Genomic DNA, 23,962 nt, shown 5'->3' on the forward strand with positions numbered 1-23,962 from the left:
ACATGCTTTTAGCTGGCAACGTTAACGAGAGTGTGTGATGTTGGGTGTGATGTTGGGTGTGTGTGTGTGTGTGTGTGTGTGTGTGTGTGTGTGTGTGTGTGTGTGTGTGTGTGTGTGTGTGTGTGTGTGTGTGTGTGCGTGTGCGTGTGTGTGTGGGGGAGGGGTGTGTGTGTGTGTTTGTATGACTGATCTCAAACGTTAAGTTAGGTATAAGTCATTATTCATATTCTCTTATCATTAGTTACGGGTCGGTTGGGCAGGCTGGACTGCATGCTAGGATTCAAGACTTTTCAAATAACTTTATCGGGACCCGGTGCCCTGGGCGAGTACAGGTAAGGCCCCAGGGACAGTATGGATTATACATCACAAAACTGAGAGGCTTGAAGTCGATGTATAAATAATGATCCAGGCTCTATACGGTTACAGCGAGATTATAGATTTTTATAAACCTGGTGATTCGAGCCCTGAACACTGATTGACTGAAAGCGGTGGTATGTTAGACCGTATACCACAGGTATGACAAAAAAAATACTTTTTACAATTCTAATTACATTGGTAACCAGTTTATAATAGCAATAAGGCACCTCTGGGGTTTGTGGTATATTGTCAATATACCATGGCTAAGGGCTGTATCCAGGCACTTCGCATCACGTCGTGCATAAGAACAGCACTTAGCCATGGTAAATTGACCATATACCACACCCCTTTGGGCCTTATTGCTTTAATATGGGCATTCCTTTGCACAGGATCGATTTTCCCACTCTTCTGAATCCTAGGCCCTTAATGGGTGATGTAATCGTGTGTGAGAGGACTTTCTGGCAGAGCAAAGTTAGGCAGCAGTAAGGCTGGACTGTATACTCATGTTATGAGATGGGAGAGATGCCAGCATTCCATCTCCACCACAGAATCAGATCGTGCCATACTTAGTTAGGTAGTTTTACTTGAACTGCGTGCTTGTGTTGTGACTGCGAGGTACTCGTTCAGTAACCATGTGTTTTGTATTTCAGCTCAGTGTGTGTGTTTGCGTGTGTGTGTCCATGCATCCGTGCGTGCGCTTGTGTTAAACCCCGGACGTTAACAGCGTTAGCAGGGGCTGATTGGGTACTGATAGGGTTCCCTGCATGGCTCTAGCTACATCTCTGTTAAGTGTTTATTGGGAGCCATTACAAATGTAAACTCTGCTGAAACTCTGGGGTCAGGGAGATACTGGGGTGTAAGTTTGGCTAGATCCGGGGTGGGTGCGAGGGCTTTGGTGTGTATCCACGTAGGTGGGGTGTGGATGGTTGTAGATTTGGCCCTGGCTGGATTGGGTGTAGGGTCAAGGAGTTAGAGTGCTGTGAAGGTGGGGATGTGGAGGGGTGTAGATGGCTGTGTAGAAGGGTGTAGGCATGGCCAAAGCTAGTGTGGGTGTGGCGGGGTAGAGGTGGACGGGTTTATGTGGAGGTCAGGGGCTGGTCAAGTCATGTGAACAGGAAAGAGAACTCTGTGTGAACCTCACAGCAGTTTATCAGCCAGCTAATGATGCACATCAACCCTACAAGAGAGAGGGGTGGAGGGAGGGAGGGAGGGAGGGAGGGAGGGCTGGAGGGAGGGAGGGGGGACAGCGGGAGGGGGAGGGAGAGAGTGAAGGGGAGAGAGAGAAATCCCGGGGTTAGTAAAGGTAGGAAGAGAGAGAGAGAGAGAGAGAGAGAGAGAGAGAGAGAGAGAGAGAGAGAGAGAGAGAGAGAGAGAGAGAGAGAGAGAGATTCACGTTAGCATATTTTGTCGGTGTACATCACATCACTCAACTCCTGTATAAAACATTTTCTCTGGCTAAGAGAGAAACTGAGTTCCTTTCCCAACGTACATCATCACACACACACACATCATCATCATCACACAAGGGATTATAACTGTAACTTAGCGGTTTAATTTGGATTCAAAATAAGCAGCCAGTCAAATGATCAAAATAACATTACTGCATTGATGTCACTGTGTTTGATACTTTAGTCTTTCCTGTGATAATTACTTGTAGCACACATGAGGATGGAGATTTCTGGTCATTTTGGCCTTCTTGGCTGCCTTGACTGATTCAAACAGAAATGTGGCACGCTTAGTCAGGAATTAATTTGCTGATGATATTTCGCAATCAAAAAAGGATCTAAGTCATTCAACACTCAATCGATTACTCATACAGTGCATTACACACACACACACACACACACACACACACACACACACACACACACACACACACACACACACACACACACACACACACACACACACACACACACACACACACACACACACACACACACACATTTTTACATTTACATTTTATTCACAAGTACTACACAGCTGATTCAAATGATCAAAGCATCATGGTGGGTTATTTGAATTAGCTGTGTAGTACTAGGACACCCAGGGGGGGCCAAGGACCGAGTTTGGGAAACCCTGATTTAGCAGACTCTCTTATCCAGAACAACTTACAGTTAGTGCATTCAATCACTCAATCAAATGTATTTATAAAAACCTTTTTACAACAGCCGACGTCACAGAGTGCTGTACAGAAACCCAGCCTAAAACCCCAAACAGCAAGCAATGCAGGTGTAGAAGCACAGTGGCTAGGAAAAACTCCCTAGAAAGGCGGGAACCTAGGAAGAAACCTAAAGAGGAAACAGGCTCTGAGGGGTGGCCAGTCCTCTTCTGGCTCTGCCGGGTTGAGATTATAACGTTACATGGCCAAGATGCTCAAAAGTTCATCGATGACCAGCAGGGTCAAATAATAATATTATTAATCACAGTGATTGTAGAAGGTGCAACAGGTCAGCACCTTATGAGTAAATGTCAGTTGGCTTTTCATAGATTAGAGACAGCAGGTGCTTTAGAGAGAGAGAGTCGAATACAGCAGGTCCAGGACAAGGTAGCATGTCTGGTGACTAGGTCAGGGTTCGATAGCCGCAGGCAGAACAATTGAAACTGGAGCAGCAGCGTGAATGGAGCATTTATCTTTTTTAAATGTTAACATTTTATTTCACCTTTATTTAACCAGGTAGGCCAGTTGAGAACAAGTTCTCATTTACAACTACTACCTGGCCAAGTTGCTACATGGGTTGCTGAGATGTTGGCCGTGGTAGGGGTAGCCAGGCGGAAAGCATGGCCAGCTGTGGAAAAATGCTTATTGAAATGATCAATTATCGTAGATTTATCGGTTGTGACAGTGTTTCCTATCCTCATTGCAGTGGGCAGCTGGGAGGAGGTGCTCTTATTCTCCATGGACTTTACAGTGTCCCAAAACTTTTTGGAATTAGTGCTACAGGAAGCACATTTCTGTTTGAAAAAGCTAGCCTTTGCTTTCCTAACTGAGTATATTGGTTCCTGACTTCCCTGAAAAGTTGCATATCGCGGGGGCTATTCGATCCTAATGCAGAATGCCACAGGATGTTTTTGTGCTGGTCAAGAGCAGCCAAGTCTGGGGTGAACCAAGGGCTATATCTGTTCTTAGTTCTACATTTTTTGAATGGAGCATGCTTATTTAATTAAGATGGCGAGGAAAGCACTTTTAAAGATCAACAAGGGAACCTCTACTGATGGGATGAGATCAATATCCTTCCAAGATACCCGGGCCAGGTTGATTAGAAAGGCCTGCTCGCTGAAGTGTTTTAGGGAGCGTTTGACAGTGATGAGGGGTGGTCGTTTGACCACGGACCCATTTCGCACGCAGGCAATGAGGCAGTGATCGCTGAGATCCTGGTTGAAGACAGCAGAGGTGTATTTAGAGGGCAGGTTGATCAGGATGATATCTAAGAGGGTGTCCATGGTTACAAATTTAGGGTTGTACCTGGTAGGTTCCTTGATAATTTGTGTGAGATTGAAGGCATCTAGCTTAGATTGTAGAACTTTAAACATATCCCAGTGTAGCTCACCTAACAGCACGATCTCTGAAGATAGATGGGTGGTGATCAATTCACATATGGTGTTCAGGGCACAGCTGGGGGCTGAGGGGGGTCTATAACAAGCAGCAATGGTGAGAGACTTGTTTTGGAAAGGTGGATTATTAAAAGTAGAAGCTCGAATTGTTTGGGCACAAACCTGGATAGTATGATAGAACTCTGCAGGCTATCTCTGCAGTAGATTGTAACTCCACCCCCTTTGGCAGTTCTATCTTGTCAGAAAATGTTATAGTTAGGGATGGAAATTTAAGGATTTTTGGTGGCCTTCCTAAGCCACGATTCAGATACAGCTAGGACATCCGGGTTGATGGAGTGTGCTTAACTCTTTGGGCTAGGGGGCAGTATTCGGAAGTTTGGATGACTGACGTGCCCAAAGTAAACTGCCTGTTACTTAGACCCAGGAGCTAGGATATGCCTATACTTGGTAGCAATGGATTTAAAACACTCAGAAGTTTCTAAAAGTGTTAAAATAACGTATGTGAGTATAACAGAACTGATATGGCAGGTGAAAACCCGAGGAGAATCCATCTGGAAATGTTTTTTGTTGTTGAGGTCACAGGCTGGTTCAATGCTAGTCTATGGGATATTCAAAGGAATTCCTCCCAGATTGCAGTTCCTATGGCTTCCACTAGATGTTAACAGTCTTAGAAAGGGTTTCAGGATTGTTTTTTGAAAAGTGTGCAAGTATTTGTAGTTTGGTGTCCCTCGTTAGGACTCTGAATGAGGGCACACACTTAGATATTTATCTCCGGTAATGAACACTGCATTCCGTGTTAAATTTGATAGTTTATTTACATATTAGGGTACCTGAGGATTGATTAGAAACATTGTTTGACTTGTTTGGATGAAGTTTACCGATAACTTTTGGGATTCCTTTGTTTGCATGTTGAATGAGTAGAATGTGTGGATTACTGAATCAAACGCGCCAACTAAACCGACTTTTTTGGGATATAAAGACGGACTTTATCGAACAAAACAACCATTTGTTGTGTAGCTGGGACCCTTGGGATTGCAAACAGAGGAAGATCGTCAAAGGTAAGTGATTTATTTTATCGCTATTTCTGATTTTCGTGACACCTCTGCTGGTTTGGAAAATGTTTTTAATGCTGGTGTATGCAGGGCGCTGTCCTCAGATAATCTCATGGTATGCTTTCGCCATAAAGCATTTTTTAAATCTGACAACGCGGTTGGATTAACAGGAAGTTCAGCTTTTAAATGATGTAAGACACTTGTATTTTCATGAATGTTTAATATTACGATTTTTGTATTTTGAATTTCGCACTCTGCAATTTCACCGGATGTTGTCGTAGTGGAACGCTAGCGGGACACTGATCCCAAAATCAAGCAGTGAATAAAACAAACTTAGGGAGGAGGCTTCTAATGTTTACATGCTTGAAACCAATGCTTTTACAGTTACAAAAGTCAACAAATGAGAGCGCCTGGGGAATGGGAGTGATGCTGGGGGTTGCAGGGCCTGGGTTAACCTCTACATCACCAGAGGAGCAGAGGAGGAGTAGGATAAGAGTACGGCTAAAGGCTAAAAGAACTGGTTGTCTAATGCGTTCGGAACAGAGAGTAAAAGGAGAAGGTTTCTGGCCGCGGAAGAATAGATTCAAGGCATAATGTTCAGACAAGGGTATGGTAGGATGTGAGTACAGTGGAGGTAAGCCGAGGCATTGAGTGACGATGAGAGAGGTTTTGTCTCTAGAGGCACCATTTAAGCCAGGAGCGGTCACCGCATAAGACAATAATGACTAACCAAAACAGCAATTGACAAGGCATATTGACATCAGGGAGAGGCATGTGTAGCCGAGTGATCATGGGGTCCAGTGAGCTAAGCGAGCTGGAGGCACGGCGATTCAGACAGCTAGTAGGCCAGGGCTAGCAACAGGCTATCTTAAAAAAGCTAGATGGGACAAACTCAAAAATTGTGTTATTTTTTCCACAATAAAGTAATTGCTAGTGGGGTGAAGGGGTTAAAATTGGGTGCGAGGGTGGGTGCTGTCAGATTATTTAAGATACTCTTTGAAGAGGTAGGGTTTCAAATGTTTTCGGAAGATTGGTAAGGACTCTACTGTCCTAGCTTTAGGGGGAAGCTGGTTCCACCACTTGGGTGCCAGGACAGAGAAGACCTTTGACTGGGCTGAGCGGGAGCTGCCCTCCAGTAAGGGTGGGAGGGACAAGAGACCAGAGGTGGCAGAACGGAGTACTCTGGTTGGGGTGTAGGTTTTGAGCATAGCCTGAAGGTAGGGAGGGGCACTACGTCTACCTGCTCTGTAGGCAAGTACCATGGATTTGTAGTGGATGAAAGCTTTGACTAGAAGTCGGTAGAGTGTGCTGAGGAGTGGGGTGACATTGGAGAACTTCGGAAGATTGAATACCAGGTGGGCTGTGGCAGGAATCGATCTAGGAGGATGAGAACAATGGAGAGAGAGTCAGCTTTGGCAGTGCAGAGAGCCTCGGTGACACAGAGGAGAGCAGTCTCGGTTGAGCGACCCGTCTTGAAGCCTGACTGGTTAGCGTCAAGAAGATCGTTCAGAGAGAGATAGAGAGAGAGTTGGTCAGAGACAGCCCTCTCAAGTGTTTGGGAAAGAAAAAAAAGTAAGGTTTACACGTCAGAGGGGTCGAGTGTTGGTTTCTTGAGGGGGGAGTGACTCTGGCCATTTTGAAGTCAGAGGGGATGCAGCCAGTGGTCAGGGATGAGTTGATGAGGGAAGCGAGGAATGGGAGAAGGTCTCCAGAGATGGTCTGGTTAAGGGAGGAAGGGATGGGGTTGAGCGGGCAGGTTGTCCGGCGGCCGGACTTCACTAGTCACAGAATTGAATCTAGAAAGACAGGGTAGAAAGAGATCAAATCAAATCAAATGTTATTGGTCAAATACACATGTTTAGCAGATGTTACTGTGGGTTTAGTAAAATGCTTGTGTTCAGTGCAGTAATATCTAATAATACACAACAATACACACAAATCTAAAAGTAAAAGAAAGGAATTAAGAAATATATAAATATTTGGACGAACAATGTTGGAGTCCAGAGTATAAATATAGAAAGATAGATAGATTATATATATACGTGATGGGATGTATGGACATTAAGGACAGTATGTGGATAGAATATATAGTATATCTGAAGAATATCTGGATAGAATAGTATATGTAGAGCAGTAGTTGAATAGGATGGACTTGACTATAATACAGTATATACAGTGCATTCGGAAAGTATTCAGATCCCTTGACTTCCTACACATTTTGTTACGGCACAGCCTTATTCTAAAATGGATTAAATCATTTTCTTCCTTCATTAATCTACACACAATACCCCATAATGACAAAGCAAAAACAAGTTTGTAGCAAATTTGTACAATAAATAAATAAATGAAATATCACATTTGCATAAGTATTCAGACCATTTATTCAGTACTTTGTTGAAGCAGCTTTGGCAGCGTTTACAGCTTTGAGTCTTCTTGGGTATGGCAATACAAGCATGGCACACCTGTATTTGGGGAGTTTCTCAAATTCTTCTCTGTAGATCCTCTCAATCTCTGTCAGGTTAGATGGGGAGTGTCTCTGCACAGCTATTTTCAGGTCTCTCCAGAGATGTTAGATCGGGTTCAGGTCCGGGCTCTGGCTGGGCCACTCAAGGACATTCAGAGAATTGTCCCGAAGCCACTCCTGCTTTGTCTTGCCTGTGTGCTCAGGGTCGTTGTCTTGTTGGAAAGTGGACTTTCGCCCCACTCTAAGGTCCTGAATGCTCTGGAGCAGGTTTTCATCAAGGATCTCTCTGTACTTTGCTCCGTTTATCTTTCCCTCGATCCTGACCAGTCTCCCAGTCCCTGCCGCTGAAAAACATCCCCACAGCATGATGCTGCCACCACCATGCTTCACTGTAGGGATGGTTCCAGGTTTCCTCCAGACGTGACGCTTGGCATTCAGGCCAAATAGTTGAATTTTGGTTTCATCCGACCAGAGAATCTTGTTTCTCATGGTCTGAGAGTTCGTTAGGTGCCTTATCCCAAACTCCAAGCGGGCTGTCATTTACTGAGGATTTGTTTCTGTCTGGCCACCCTACCATAAAGGCCTGATTGGTGGAGTGCTGCAGAGATGGTTGTCCTCCTGGAAGGTTCTCCCATCACCACAGAGGAACTCTGGAGCTCTGTCAGAGAGACAATCGGGTTCTTGGTCACCTCCCTGACCAAGGCCCATCGCAAATCAAAATCAAATTTATTTATATAGCCCTTCTTACATTAGCTGATATATCAAAGTGCTGTACAGAAACCCAGCCTAAAACCCCAAACAGCAAGCAATGCAGGGGTAGAAGCACGGTGGCTAGGAAAAACTCCCTAGAAAGGCCAAAACCTAGGAAGAAACCTGGAGAGGATCCAGGCTATGAGGGGTGGCCAGTCCTCTTCTGGCTGTGCCAGATGGAGATTATAACAGAACATGGCCAAGATGTTCAAATGTTCATCGATTACCAGCATGGTCAAATAATAGTAACCACAATGAACAGGTCAGGGTTCCATAGCCGCAGGCAGAACAGTTGAAACTGGAGCAGCAGCACGGCCAGGTGGACTGGGGACAACAAGGAGTCATCATGCCAGATAGCCCTGAGGCATGGTCCTAGGGCTCAGGTCCTCCGAGAGAGAGAAAGAAAGAAAGAGAGAAAGAGAGAATTAGAGAGAGCATACATAAATTTACATAGGACACCGGATAAGACAGGAGAAATACTCCAGATATAACAGACTGACCCTAGCCCCCCGACACATAAACTACTGCAGCATAAATACTGGAGGCTGAGACAGGAGGGGTCAGGAGACACTGTGGCCCCATCCAATGATACCCCTGAAAAGGGCCAAACAGGCAGGATATAACCCCACCCACTTTGCCAAGCACAGCCCCCACACAACTAGAGAGATATCTTCAACCATCAACTTACCATCCTGAGACAAGGCCGGGTATAGCCCACAAAGATCTCCGCCACGACACAACCCAAGGGGGGGCGCCAACCCAGAAAGGAAGACCACGTCAGAGACTCAACCCACTCAAGTGACTCAACCCTCCTTGGGAGGGAATGGAAGAGCACCAGAAAGCCAGTGACTCAGCCCCTGTAATAGGGTTAGAGGCAGAGAATCCCAGTGGAGAGAGGGGAACCGGCCAGGCAGAGGCAGCAAGGGCGGTTCATTGCTCCAGTGCCTTTCCGTTCACCTTCACAATCCTGGGCCAGACAACACTCAATCATAGAACCAACTGAAGAGATGAGTCTTAAAATGAAAACTTAAAGGTTGAGACTGAGTCTGCGTCTCTCACATGGGTAGGCAGACCATTCCATAAAAATGGAGCTCTATAGGAGAAAGCCCTGCCTCCAGATGTTTGCTTAGAAATTCTAGGGACAATTAGGAGGCCTGCGTCTTGTGACCGTAGCGTACGTGTCGGTATGTACGGCAGGACCAAATCGGAAAGATAAGTAGGAGCAAGCCCATGTAATGCTTTCTAGGTTAGCAGTAAAACCTTGAAATCAGCCTTACCTTAACAGGAAGCCAGTGTAGGGAGGGTAGCACTGGAGTAATATGATCAAATTTGTTGGTTCTATTCAGGATTCTAGCAGCCTTATTTATCCCGGTAGCCGGAAAGTAGAGCATTGCAGCAGTCTAACCTAGAAGTAACAAAAGCATGGATGAATTTTTCTGCATCATTTTTGGACAGAAAATTGCTGATTTTTGCAATGTTACGTAAATGGAAAAAAGCTCTCCTTGAAACAGTCTTGATATGTTCGTCAAAAGAGAGATCAGGGTCCAGAGTAAAGCCGAGGTCCTTCACAGTTTTATTTGAGACAACTGTACAACCATCAAGATTAATTTTCAGATTCAACAGAAGATCTCTTTATTTCTTGGGACCTAGAAAAAGCATCTCTGTTTGGTTCCAGTTTAAAAGTAGAAAGTTTGCAGCCATCCACTTCCTTTTGTCTGAAACACAGGCTTCCAGCGAGGGCAATTTTGAGGCTTCACCATGTTTCATTGAAATATACAGCTGTGTGTCATCCGCATAGCAGTGAAAGTTAACTTCTTCTGGCTGCAAGGGAAAGTGTTGAGTAGCCAGTGAAATCGTGCACATTTCAAACGGCCTCCTACTCAATTCTTGCTCGTACAATATGGATATTATTATTAATATTGGATAGAAAACACTCTCTAGTTTCTAAAGCAGTTGGAATTATTTCTCTGAGTGAAACAGAATTCATTTGGCAGCACTTTCCCTGACCAGGAAGTGAAATGTCAGAAATATGTGTTCTGTTCAACTTGATGCCTATATATGTTCATGACTCTTAGGAGTCTACTTACACTCCATACGCCTTCCTCTTGGTCTCAAGAGGATGTGAGAGAAGAAATTTTGTGTTCATCTTGGTCTGGGGTGGAATAAAAGCTATTTCTTTGACGTGACCGTCCACTTCCGGTACTCTGAAACGCGCGACAAGGAAGTGCCATTCCCTTCTGTTTTGCTGCCGTAATAGATGACAACTATCCCCGGCTCGGAATTTTTTTAAAACATGTGAACATATCATCGTAATATATGTTTTTTCAATATAGTTTAATCAGATTATTGAAATTTTTTCGGGAGTTTTGCCGTGTTCCGTCCTCTGACTGTGTTTACGTCGGAGAGATTTGTGCCACTTGGCTAGTGCCAATGCTAAGTGAAGAGGGAAATTTGCCATTCTGAATCCAAACAAGGTTCCGTTTTAGGACCACTATTGTTTTCACTATATATTTGACATCCAGCTCAAAGTGCAGGGCGCGAAATTCAAAAGATATTTTTTTTAAATATTTAACTTTCACACATTAACAAGTCCAATACAGCATATGAAAGGTACACATCTTGTGAATCAAGCCAACATGTCCGATTTTTAAAATGTTTTACAGGGAAGACAAAATATGTAAATCTATTAGCTAACCACGTTAGCAAAAGACACCAATATTCTTACTCCATCAGGTTCTTACTCCATCAGTAGCTATCACAAATTCGACCAAATAAAGAAATAAATAGCCACTAACCAAGAAGAAACTTCATCAGATGACAGTCTGATAACATATTTATTGTATAGCATATGTTTTGTTTGCATATTTGCATATTTCAGGTATAAATCATAGTTTACATTTCAGCTACAATCAGAAATTGCACCGAAAGCAGCCATAATATTTACAGACACCAACGTCAAATACCTAATTAAACATCATAAAACATTTCTGAAAAATACATAGTGTACAGCAGTTGAAAGACAGGCATCTTGTGATTCCAGACAATATTTCCGATTTATTAAATGTTTTACAGCGAAAACAAAATGTAGCGCTATATTAGCGTAGCCACAATAGCCAGAAACACTTGGGCGCCCACGACCAGTTCACATGCACGACAGATATTAGAAATAGCATCATAAAATGTTTCTTACTTTTGGTGATCTTCCGTCAGAATGTTGGACAAGGTGTCCTTTGTCCAGAACAGTCGTTGTTTTGATCTGGAACGGCAAATATCCCTCTTCATTTAGCATGGGCACTTGCCAAGTGGCACGGATCACTCCAACGTCAACAAAGTCAGAGAACGGAACACGGCAAAACTCCCGAAAAAAATTCAATAATCTGATGAAACTATATTGAAAACACATACGTTACGATGATATGGTCACATGTATCAAATAAAATCCGAGCCGGAGATAGTTGTCGTCCATAACGGCAGCAAAACAGAAGGCAATCCCACTGTCCAAGTCGCGCGCTTCAGAGTACCGGAAATGACGGTCACATCATACAAAAAGCTTGTATTCCAATTCAGATGAAGATAAACACAAAATTTCTTCTCTCACAGCCTCTTGACACCCAGAGGAAGGCGTGTGAAGTGTACGTAGACTCTTATGTATCATGACCATGTATAGGCAGGAAGTTGAACCGAGCATCGATTTCTGACATTCCACTTCCTGGTCAGGAAAAGTGCTGCAGAATGAGTTCTGTCAGAGAAATAATTCAAACGGTTTTAGAAACTAGAGAGTGTTTTCTATCCAATAGTAATAATAATATGCATATTGTACGAGCAAGAATTGAGTACGAGGCCGTTTGAAATGGGCACTATTTAACTGGCTACTCAATACTGCACCTTGCAGCCATAAGAAGTTAACCTGTTGAGGATGGGGGCGCTGTTGAGACTATTTATGCTAATCGTGTAATTTTTGAAACGGCTTCCCACAAAATCCTTGATCGTACAATATGCATATTATTATTATTATTGGATAGAAAACAGTCTATAGTTTCTATAGGAGTTGAAATTTTGTCTCTAAGTGGAACAGAGCCCATTCTACAGCAATTTCCCTGACATGGAGTCAGATTTCAGAAATTTTGGCCACTGTTCTGGAGTCAGTTAAAAGGGCACTGTTTTTGCTATGACTATACGGACACTGCTTACGTCTTCCCCTGGATGCCTTTACGTGATGACGATTTCAATGGGGTCGATTGCGCGTTCACAGGCCCTACAAATAAAAAAACCCTGTAGGTAGGAGCTCCTTTGCAGCTGCGTAATGCGCGTGGAGGACATCGACCTGCTATTTTTCCAAGCGTTAGTTTAGCCTGTTATATTTTTCCGGTCATGTTTTTACTCGTTATAGGAGTTAAAAACATCATAAGGTAGTTAATTTAAAGCGTTTTATAGCAATTTATATCCGTTTAGTGCGATTTTGGGACATTTATTTCTTTAACGCTGTGAATAGCTGGGCACGCTTTCAGTTCATCCCGAACGCAGTTGGCATTTCCACATGGCAAGAGGACAGCTTTCCACCAAAAGACGATTACTCCCAAGAAAGGATCCTTTGCCCAAGATACTGATGGAAGAACAGCTCAAAGTAGGACATTTTTATTATGATAAATCGTGTTTCTGTCGAAAGATTTTAGTGGCTTAGGACGCCATGTTTTTTGACGTAGCTTCGCTTGGCGCAAACTGTATTGAAAAGTAAGGATAAATTAAAAAATGTAATTCTGCAATTGTATTAAGAATTAAATTGTCTATCAATCCCTGTCCACCCTATATTTTTTAGTCACGTTTATGAGTATTTATGTATAAGAGTAGATCACTGTCTAAGTGGCGCAAGGACATTTTCTGACCAGCTGAGCTACATTTCACATTGTCTAACCATGATTTTGGTGGCTAAATATAAACATTTTCGATCAAACTCTATATGGATTGTGTAATATGATGTTACAGGAGTGTCATCTGAAGAATTCTGAGAAGGTTAGTGAAAAAAATAATATATTTTTGGCGATGTTGACGTTATCGCCCACTTTGGCTAGAATCAATGCTGGGCTGCTATGTGCTATGTGCTATGCTAATATAACGATTTATTGTGTTTTCGCTGTAAGACACTTAGAAAATCTGAAATATTGTCTGTATTCACAGGATCTGTGTCTTTCGATTAGTGTATGCTGTGTATTTTTACGAAATGTTTGATGATTAGTAAGTAGGTAAACACGTTGCTCATAGTAATTATTCTAGTCCATTTGTGACGGTGGGTGCAATTGTAACCTATGCCATCTACCTGAAATATGCACTTTTTTCTAACAAAACCTATCCCATACCATAAATATGTTATCAGACTGTCATCTGATGAGTTTTTTTCTTGGTTAGGGGCTATAAATATCTTAGTTTAGCCGAATTGGTGATAGCTACTGGTGTTGGTGGACAAATAAAAGATGGTGGATTATGCTAATGTGTTTTTAGGTAATAGATGTACATCTTTACATATTGTGTCTTCCCTGTAAAACATTTTAAAAATCGGACATGTTGACTGGATTCACAAGATCTGTGTCTTTCATTAGCTGTATTGGACTTTAATGTGTGAAAGTTAAATATTTAAAAAAAAAAAAAAATTTGAATTTCGCGGCACTGGTTTTTCAGTGGGGGTGGGGGGGGGAGTGCCGCTAGCGGCACACTCATCCTAGACAGGTTAACTGATTTTTGTCCTCTGACGTCCTTTGGGTAGGCAGAGGGAGTCTGGAAGGGCATCAAGGAATCTTTGGGTTGTCTGAGAATTTATATCACGACTTTTGATGCTCCTTGGTTGGGGTCTGAGCAGATTATTTGTTGCGATTGCAAACTTAATAAAATGGTGGTCCGATAGTCCAGGATTATGAGGAAAAACAGATCCACAACATTTATTCCATGGGACAAAACTAGGTGCAGAGTATAACTGTGGCTGTGAATAGGTCCGGAACCAAGTTGGACAAAACCCACTGAGTCGATGATGGCTCCGAAAGCCTTTTGGAGTGGGTCTGTACACTTTTCCATGTGAATATTAAATTCACCAAAAATTGGAATATTATCTGCTATGAGTACAAGGTCCAATAGAAATTCAGGGAACTCAGTGAGGAACGCTGTATATGGGCCAGGAGGCCTGTAAAACAGTATCTATAAAAAGTGATTGAGTAGGCTGCATAGATTTCATGACTAGAAGCTCAAAAGACGCAAACATATTTTTTTTTTGTAAATTTCAGTTTGCTATGGTACATGTTAGCAACACCTTCGCCTTTTTCGGGATGCGCGGGGGATATGGTCACTAGTGTAACCAGGAGGTGAAGCCTCATTTAACATAGTAAATTCATCAGGCTTAACCATGTTTCAGTCAGGCCAACCACATCAAGATTATGATCAGTGAATAGTTCATTGACTATAACTGCCTTGGAAGTGAGGGATATAACATTAAGTAGCCCTATTTTGTATATCACGATCTCTTTCAATAATGCCAGGAATGGAGGAGGTCTTTATTCTAGTGAGATTGCTAAGGCGAACACCGCCATGTTTAGTTTTGCCCAACCTAGGTCGAGGCACAGACACGGTCTCAATGGGGATAGTTGAGCTGAGTACACTGACTGTGCTAACAGCCTGCTGCCTGGCCTGGACCATATTTCATTGTGGAGCTAGGGGAGTTAGAGCCCTGTCTATGTTCGTAGATAAGATGAGAGCACCCCTCCAGCTAGGATGGAGTCCGTCACTCCTCAACAGGCCAGGCTTGGTCCTGTTTGTGGGTAAGTCCCAGAAAGAGGGCCAATTATCTACAAATTCTATCTTTTGGGAGGGGCAAAAAGCAGTTTCCAACCAGCGATTGAGTTGTGAGACTCTGCTGTAGAGCTCATCACTCCCCCTAACTGGGAGGGGGCCAGAGACAATTACTCGATGCCAACACATCTTTCTAGCTGCTTTACACTCTGAAGCTATGTTGCGCTTGGTGATCTTGGACTGTTTCATCTTAACTTCGTTGGTGCCGACGTGTATAACAATATCCCTATACTCTCTACACTCGCCAGTTTTAGCTTTAGCCAGCACCATCTTCAGATTAGCCTTAACGTCGGTAGCCCTGCCCCCTGGTAAACAGTGTATGATCGCTCGATGATTCGTTTTAAGTCTAATACTGCAGGTAATGGAGTCGCCAATCACCAGGGTTTTCAATTTGTCAGAGCTAATGGTGGGAGGCTTCGGCATCTCAGACCCCATAACGGGAGGAGTAGAGACCAGAGAAGGCTCGGCCTCTGACTCCGACTCGCTGCTTAACTTCTCTGGGATATGTGGGACGGTAGCGTCCCACCTAACCAACAGCCAGTGAAATTGCAGGGCGCCAAATTCAAAACAACAAAAATCTCACAATTAAAATTCCTCAAACATACAAGTATTATACATCACTTTAAAGATAAACTTCTCGTTAATCCAGCCAAAGTGTCTGATTTCAAAAAGGATTTACGGCGAAAGCAAACCTTGCGATTATCTTAGGTCAGTACATAGCCACAGAAAAACACAGCCATTTTTCCAGCCAAAGAGAGGAGTAACAAAAAGCAGAAATAGAGTTAACATTAATCACTAACCTTTGATGATCTTCCTCGGATGACACTCATAGGACTTCATGTTACACAATACATGTATGTTTTGTTCGGTAAAGTTCATATTCATATCCAAAAATTTGAGTTTAGGCGGGACGCTCCTGTCTCACTTGGCCAAAAGCCAGAGAAAATTCAAATAAAATACTATAAAAATCTATCTTTCATTAAATCACACATGAAAGATATCAAATTAAAGCTACACTGGTTGTGAATCCAGCCATCATGTCAGAATTCAAATAGGCTTTTCGGCGAAAGCAAACAATGCTATTTTCTGAGGATAGCAACATTGTAAACAAAGAGAGAGAAGCATATTTCAACCCTGCAGGCACGACACAAAACTCAGAAATAAAAATATCATTCATTCCTTACCTTTGACGAGCTTCTGTTGTTGGCACTCCAATATGTCCCATAAACATCACAAATGGTCCTTTTGTTCGATTAATTCCGTCAATATATATCCAAAATGTCCATTTATTTGGCACATTTGATCCAGAAAAACACCGGTTCCAACTTGCTCAAACGTGGCTACAAAATATCTCAAAGGTTACCTGTAAACTTTGCCAAAACATTTCAAACTACTTTTGTAGTACAACTTTAGGTATTTTTTGACGTAAATAATCGATAAAATTGAAGACGGGATGATCTGTGTTCAATACAGAATTAAAACAAACTGTAGCATGCTTTCTGGTTACGCACCTCAAAAAAAAAGTACACTTCACTCGACTCTCGTTCTGAACAGGGCTACTTCTTCATTACACAAAGGAAAAACCCTCAACCAATTTCTCAAGACTGTTGACATCCTGTGGAAGCGGTAGGAACTGCAAGAAGGTCAATTAGAAATCTAGATTCCCAATGAAAATGCATTGAAAAGATAGTGACCTCAAAAAAAAGAATCTGAATGGTTTGTCCTCGGAGTTTTGCCTGCTAAATAAGTTCTGTTATACTCACAGACATGATTCAAACAGTTTTAGAAACTTCAGAGTGTTCTCCATCCAAATCTACTAATAACATGCATATCTTATCTTCTGGGGATGAGTAGCTGGCAGTTGAATTTGAATATGGGTATGCTTTTCATCCAAACATGAAAATGCTGCCCCCTATCCTAGAGAAGTTAATGGGGAGAACCGGTTGAACGTTTCTGTCGGCTGAATGAGCGACACCAGTTGAGCATTCCTTCAGCATTTCCCTCCAGAAGCCATGAGAAAGTTATCCGGCTGCGGGGACCGTGCGAGGGGATTTATACTACTATCTATACTTACTGGTGGCACAGACACTGTTTCATCCTTTCCTACACTGAAATTACCCTTGCCTAACGATTGCGTCTGAAGCTGGGCCTGCAGCACAGCTATCCTCGCCGTAAGGCGATCGATCTCCTGTATATTATGAGTACAGCGACTGCAATTAGAACGCATCATGTTAATGTTACTACTTACCTTCGGCTGGTGGAGGTCCTGACGAACCATGTCCAGATAAAGCGTCCGGAGTGAAAAAGTTGAATGAAAAAAAAGTTGAGGGAGGGGAAAACTAAAAATATAAACGGTATTTAAAAAATCAAATACGTAAAGTTATCAGGTAGCAAAGTAAGGTTAGCAACAAAACGCACAGCAGCACCTAAACAAGTCTCCAAGTTGTGACCGGAAATGATACTCTGATTCTCCCCCGATTGCTCAGTTTGGCCGGGTTATCAGCGCTAGGAAGAGTCTTGGTGGTTCCAAACCTTTTCCATTTAAGAATGATTTTCATATTAGAACGTAACAAAATGTGGAAAAAGTCAAGGGGTCTGAATATTTTCTGAATGCATTGTACATGTGAAATGGGTAAAACATTATTTAAACATTATTAAAGTGACCAGTCTTCCATGTCTATGTACATAGGGCAGCAGCCTGTAAGGTCCAGGGATGAGTAACCGGGTGGTAGCCGGCTAATGCCAGTGACCAAGTTCAGTGCAGGGCACTGGGTGAAGGCCTGCTAGTGATGGCTATTTAACAGTGATGACCGGTGCCAGTGTTGATGCACCTGTACTGACCTTGCCTTCTGGATGATAGGAGGGTGAACAGCTCGCTGCTCGGCTGGCTGTGGTCCTTGATGAACTTCTCGCCTTTCCTTTGACACCGGGTGCTGTAGTGGGCGCGTGGTGATGCGTTGGGCTGACCGCACCACCCACTGGAGAGCCCTGCAGTTGCGGACGGTGCAGTTGTCGTACCAGGCGATGATGCAGCCTGACAGGACACTTTTAATGGTGTATCTCTAAAAGTTTGTGAGGGTCTTAGGGGCAAGCCAGATTTCTTCAGCCTCTTGAGGTTGACGAGGCGCTGTTGCGCCTTCTTCACCACACTGTCTGTGTGGATGAATCATTTCAGATTGTCAATGATGTGTACGACGAGGAACTTGAAGCTTTTCATCCTCTCCACTGTGGCCCCGTCAATGTGGATGGAGGTGTGCTCCTTCTGCTGCCTCCTAAAGTCCATTATCAGCTCCTTCGTTTTGTTGATGTTGAGCGAGAGGTTGTTTTCCTGGCACCACTCCACGAGGGCCCTCAACTCCTCCCTGTAGGCTGTCATTGATGGTAGTCAGGCCTACCACTGGTGTGTTGTCTCTTCAAACTTGATGATTGAATTGGAGGCGTGCGTAGCCGCACAGTCATTGGTAAACAGGGAGTACAGGAGGGGGCTGAGCACTCACCCTTGTGGGGCCCCTGTGTTGAGGATCAGCATAGTGGAGGTGTTGTTGCCTGCCTTCACTACCTGGGGGTGGCCCGTCAGGTAGTCCAGGACCCAGTCGCACAGTTGCATTCTTACATAGGTATTCCTCTTATCCAGATGGGATAGGTGACTGTGCAATTCTATTGCGATTGCATCATCTGTGGATCTATTGGGGCGAAATGATCATTCAAGTGGGTCTAGGGTGTCAGGTAAGGTGGAGGTGACATGATCCTTTACTAGCCTCTCAATGCACTTCATGATGACAGAAGTGAGTGCTACGAGCAGTCGTTTAGTTCAGTTACCTTGGCTTTCTTGGGCACAGGAACAATGGTGGACATATTGAAGCAAGTGGGGACAGCAGACAGGGTTAGGGAGAGATTGAATGCTCCATGCTCTGAGAACGCAGCTAGGGATGCCGTCAAGGCATAGGGTAGTTCTGTGTGAGTGGGACCAGTGGACTCAGTCGGCTGTGGTTGACAAGTGGTTGACAAAGTTGTCCACAGAGGGAGGAGGGAAGGGGAAGAGGTGGAGGATTAAGAAGGCAGGAGGATTAAGAAGGGAGGAGAAGGTAGAAAAGTGTTTCCTAGAGTTAGAGGCAGAAGCTTTACATTTTGAGTGATAGAAAGTGGCTTTAGCAGCGGATACAGAGGAAGAGAGAGGAGGGAGTGAAAGGATGATACAGTTAGTCCTCCAGAAGTTAGTTTTCCTTTTTGCACAGCTGCCTGCAGCCTTTTTCTGTAACACACACACTCTCAGTTATTGGAAGAACAGAGGAATTACACACGAACATACTCGGAGATAACCAACTCTGATTGGTTAACCAGTCTGTCAATCATACACAGATCTTCTCTGATTGGCTGGTCTCTAGTGTGGTAGTCTGGGAAGGCCAATAAGGATCATGGGGTGAGGTCAGGGGTCAGGCTCATGGGCGTCATCAGCCCAGGAGTCAGGTAACCCCAAATGGGCCCCAGACACAGCCGCTTCCAAACCCCAGGGGAATTATGGGTAATGAACATTCCATCATCACCACTGAGTAGGGGCAATGTTAACACTACCTTCCACCTCTCTACACACAACTGGTCAAAAAGGGTCCGTATCAGGGGATAGCTTTACATGCCACGTTTTTGATTTTATATAGAGTACAGACCATTTCCAGTGCATATTTTGAGTTTTGTGGATTTGCACCATATCCTGACACATTCTGAATCAAGATATGTCTTTTAGACATAATACATTTGGGATTACTCCGAATATCACACATTGACATTTCCTGTGTCCGGATCTGGACTCATTCAATATCCTGAGATATGTGGCATCCTATTATCTCTCTTCATGTTGATAAATACCGACTGTTTACATCTCATATCTGTGTTTTCTCAGACCTTACGAACACCCAGTGAAGTAGTGACGCGTGACACATGCCTAGTTTCCTGAAACGAGTCACATGTGGATGAATATTACATATCGTGTCGGGATATCTATTGAAATTATTATTTTTTTAAAGACAGATCCATAAATAATCCGAAAATGACTACAGATGTAATATATTTCTGAAAGTATGTGGATTTGATTATGCCTAAGTATAAAGGCATAGAAATGTCAGCATGTTGACGTATACCCTTTTACAAATATGTAAGCGTCTGCACACGCATCAGGGGCGTGTCTTGGAGGGATCTCACCCCAGATATCTCCCTGGACTCATACAGTAGCAGGGAGATTTCTGAGGTCCAGATTGGATGCATGCAGAAACTGTCCCATTACGGAGAATATCCTAGCTCCATGTATGAAATTAAGGTAATCTGTATCTGGAGCATGTCTGAAATGATAAATAGATATAGATAAAGATATCCCATGAAATTGACCCCTTTCTCCCAGTAGCACATGCATGCACACACACACACACACGCACGCACACACGCCCGCACACACACACACACACACACACACACACACACACACACACACACACACACACACACACACACACACACACACACACACACACACACACACACACACACACACACACACAGCTGTGTTTTTGTGAAAGTTCAGGACTTTTTCCTATATTCCCTAACTCCTAACCCTAACCTAACACTAAACCTAAACCTAACCCTAACCCTAACAGCAAAACCTTAAACCTAACCCTTAAGCTTAAAATAGCATTTGAAGACCTGAAAATAGTTTTCCAAAAAGTTTTTTTTTTCCTACCTTTTCAGGACATCAACGCGTAATGCTAGGGCATTGGGTTCCTGATAATGTGGGAAGACAAGTGCACACACACACACACACACACACGCACGCACACACACACGCACACACACACACACACACATTTCACTCAGGCTTCTATGACACACAAAAAGAGAGAGAGAAAGAAAGACAGAGAGTCAGAGGAAGAGAATACTTCTGGTAAACAGCAATGGTTTATTGGGACTGAGCATCTAATAAGAGACAGAGGCGGTCTACTCTCCAGGTGTGTGTGTGTGTGTGTGTGTGTGTGTGTGTGTGTGTGTGTGTGTGTGTGTGTGTGTGTGTGTGTGTGTGTGTGTGTGTGTGTGTGTGTGTGTGTGTGTGTGTGTGTGTGTGTGTGTGTACGCTATCTCATTCTGTGAGTGATTTATACAGGATTCGAATATGAGAGCAGAGGGAGAAGAGATCAAATGTGTGGAGCGAGACGGCCAACTGCTGCTGTGTCCAACTGCACCGCATTAAACCTGCTGATGGGCTTATTACACACACACACACACACACACACACACACACACACACACACACACACACACACACACACACACACACACACACACACACACACACACACACACACACACACACACACACACACACACACACACACACACACACACACTCACACACATGCACATACACACTCCTCCAAATATAGCCCAGTGTGTTGATGTGCTTTTTAGAGAGCTATGATGAGAGGAGAAACAGAGAGAAGCACTGAGAGTTAATGTCACTTTAGTAGGAATCACACACACACACACACACACTCCCACTCACTAACTAGAGGTCTTCACAGGTCCAAAAAGTGGGACCCGTTCCGAAATGGACCTGGGGCTTTCCCACCCGGACCCGATATGAATAATTACGTTTTTTTTTAATATGGAGACCCATTCCGAACAGACTCGACGACAACTAAACCGCTCCATATAGACCTGATCGGATCCAGAGTAAGGGTAGCAGCAGAAATGTCCTATTTTAAGTTACTTTATTAACCAGAGCTGATAAAGCGCGAGAAGAGGGAGAGAGGTACTGCTCTAGCAGGCGCGGGAGATGTCGTACTGTGAGTAAGGGGAGCAGGGAGGGAGAGACAGCAACCAACCAAGCCGACTTGCGCTATAATGGACTAATAGCTGCCATAGCTATGTTACTTATCATCAAATATGATGACGTAGTACCTGCCTTCACTGCATCAAACCAGGAGTAGCTTATTAAGCTAGATAACGTTAGCTAGCTAGGCTAATTAAGACTGCAGTGCATGTACTTTCTCATCCTACAGTTACGAATAACAACAACTCCATTCAGAATGTTAAGTAGCAGCCAAAATGTTCGCTCTATCCATCTCCTTTAACTTTTAATTCCGTCATTTTAATTCCATCCTCCGTTTATTTGATAACTCTTAACTTTTCCACACACGGACGCTCTATAACTGTAGCCTATTGCCGCTTTGATCACTTATGATTGGCCAACAACAAGTTACACATCCCAGGCTCCACTCTCGAGAAAAGCAAGAGCAGTAGCATCAATGATCAAATATATCTCTCGCTCTCGACTGCAGCTTTCACATTTGGATCTATACGATAATTCAGTTAAAACTGCACATACCCAAGACCCGTGAGAATCATGTCAGATCCGACCCAAACCCGTGACATTTAGAATTCTGGATCCGGACCCACTTGGGTCCTGGATCGGGTCTCGGGGATTCGGGTACAAGTGGATCTGTGAAGACCTCTGACACACACACACACACACACACATACTCACACACAAACATGCACACATAGTCTCCCATCTGGAATTCAGCTCTAAGCATCAGGAATGAAAGGAATCTTACTGCTCTTAAGGAGGTGTGAGTGTGGGTGTGTATGCGTGTGTGTTATGCATGCGTAGTGTGTGTGTACGTGTGTGTTCCTCCCTGGCGAGGTGGTGTAATCAGAGACGAGGTGTTAGGGGTCAACTTTTCTGACCTTTTGGCTCACGTTCACCATAAATATTATGGAATTATCTGTAGACACTCTCTCTGACCGCATCCCAGATGGCGACCTATTCCTTTTATAGAGCACTACTTTTGACTAGGGCCCATAAGGCTTTGGTCAAAAGTAGTGCACTATGTAGGGAATAGAGTTCCGTTTGTGACATGCCCTCTGACTTTTTAATATAGTGCATCTCAGACCCAGGACAATCAGCTTTCACTGCTTTCAGGGGGATATAGGCTAATAATCGTGCTATTCTCTGCTCTGTATGGGCAAGGCTTGAAATATAGAGTTTGAACACTAAAACAAGTCAAGACTAGTGATGGTTGATGTTACTGTTTATGTCGCTGTAGTGCAACGTAATCTCAGAAAGTAGGTCTCTCTATTCTGTGCGTTTGAAAGTGAACACGATATGGGTGTGTGTGTTTGTGACTATAAGAATAAAAATAATATTCAAGCATGTGCATGTGTTTATGAAAAGTGAGAATACTGTGAATGTGTGTGCGTTTGAAAGATAAAATACTATGACAGTGTGTGTGCTAGCACAAAAAGCCTCCGGGATCTCTCTCTCCTCCTTTCCCACGGTACGTGTCCCATGAGCCTTTGCGGTGACGTCAGGACAGTGGTTTGGGTGGTGTGGTCCCCCCTTTCTGAGGTCACAGGTTCACTTCCTGTCTGTCAGGAACAGGAACATGGTTCTACTCCAATCTGTGTGACCAATCATGTGACTGTCTGTCTGTCTGTGTCTATCAGTGTTTTAACCTCTCACAATCCCCCCCCCCCCCTCCCCTCGGAGCTGATGCTTCAGGAGGAAGAGCCAGAGGACTTGGCCATAGTGACAGGGGAGGTCCATAGTGACAGGGGAGGTCCATAGTGACAGGGGAGGTCCATAGTGTCAGGGAGTTTGTGGAGAAGTCCAGTGGGCAAAACCATTGTGTAAGTATACACACACATGCATGCATGCACACACACGCATGCCATGCATGCACAAACAGAAAAACACACACGACACATACCCGCATCTGTGAGTCAGAGAAGTACCCAGTCAGATGTACACACCTGTGAATGTTCACATCATGTTGTGGTAGAGGCAGATCAGTCAGACAGAGAGGTGTGTGACATGTTTTGTCTGCTACAGACCTTACAGCAACAAACTACCCACCGGAAGGGAAGAGGGAGTGATAAAGAGAAAAGAGATAGAGGGGAAAGAAGAGGA

At 43.7% G+C, this 23,962-nt stretch overlaps 1 pseudogene; it reads left to right on the forward strand.

Annotated features, from left to right (window-relative positions):
* LOC129856073 (GDP-mannose 4,6 dehydratase-like) overlaps positions 1–23,962 on the forward strand; it is a 182,159-nt pseudogene that overhangs the window by 152,882 nt on the left and 5,315 nt on the right.

The sequence above is a fragment of the Salvelinus fontinalis genome, chromosome 5, assembly GCF_029448725.1.
Source record: "Salvelinus fontinalis isolate EN_2023a chromosome 5, ASM2944872v1, whole genome shotgun sequence".
Classification (NCBI taxonomy): Eukaryota; Metazoa; Chordata; class Actinopteri; order Salmoniformes; family Salmonidae; genus Salvelinus; species Salvelinus fontinalis.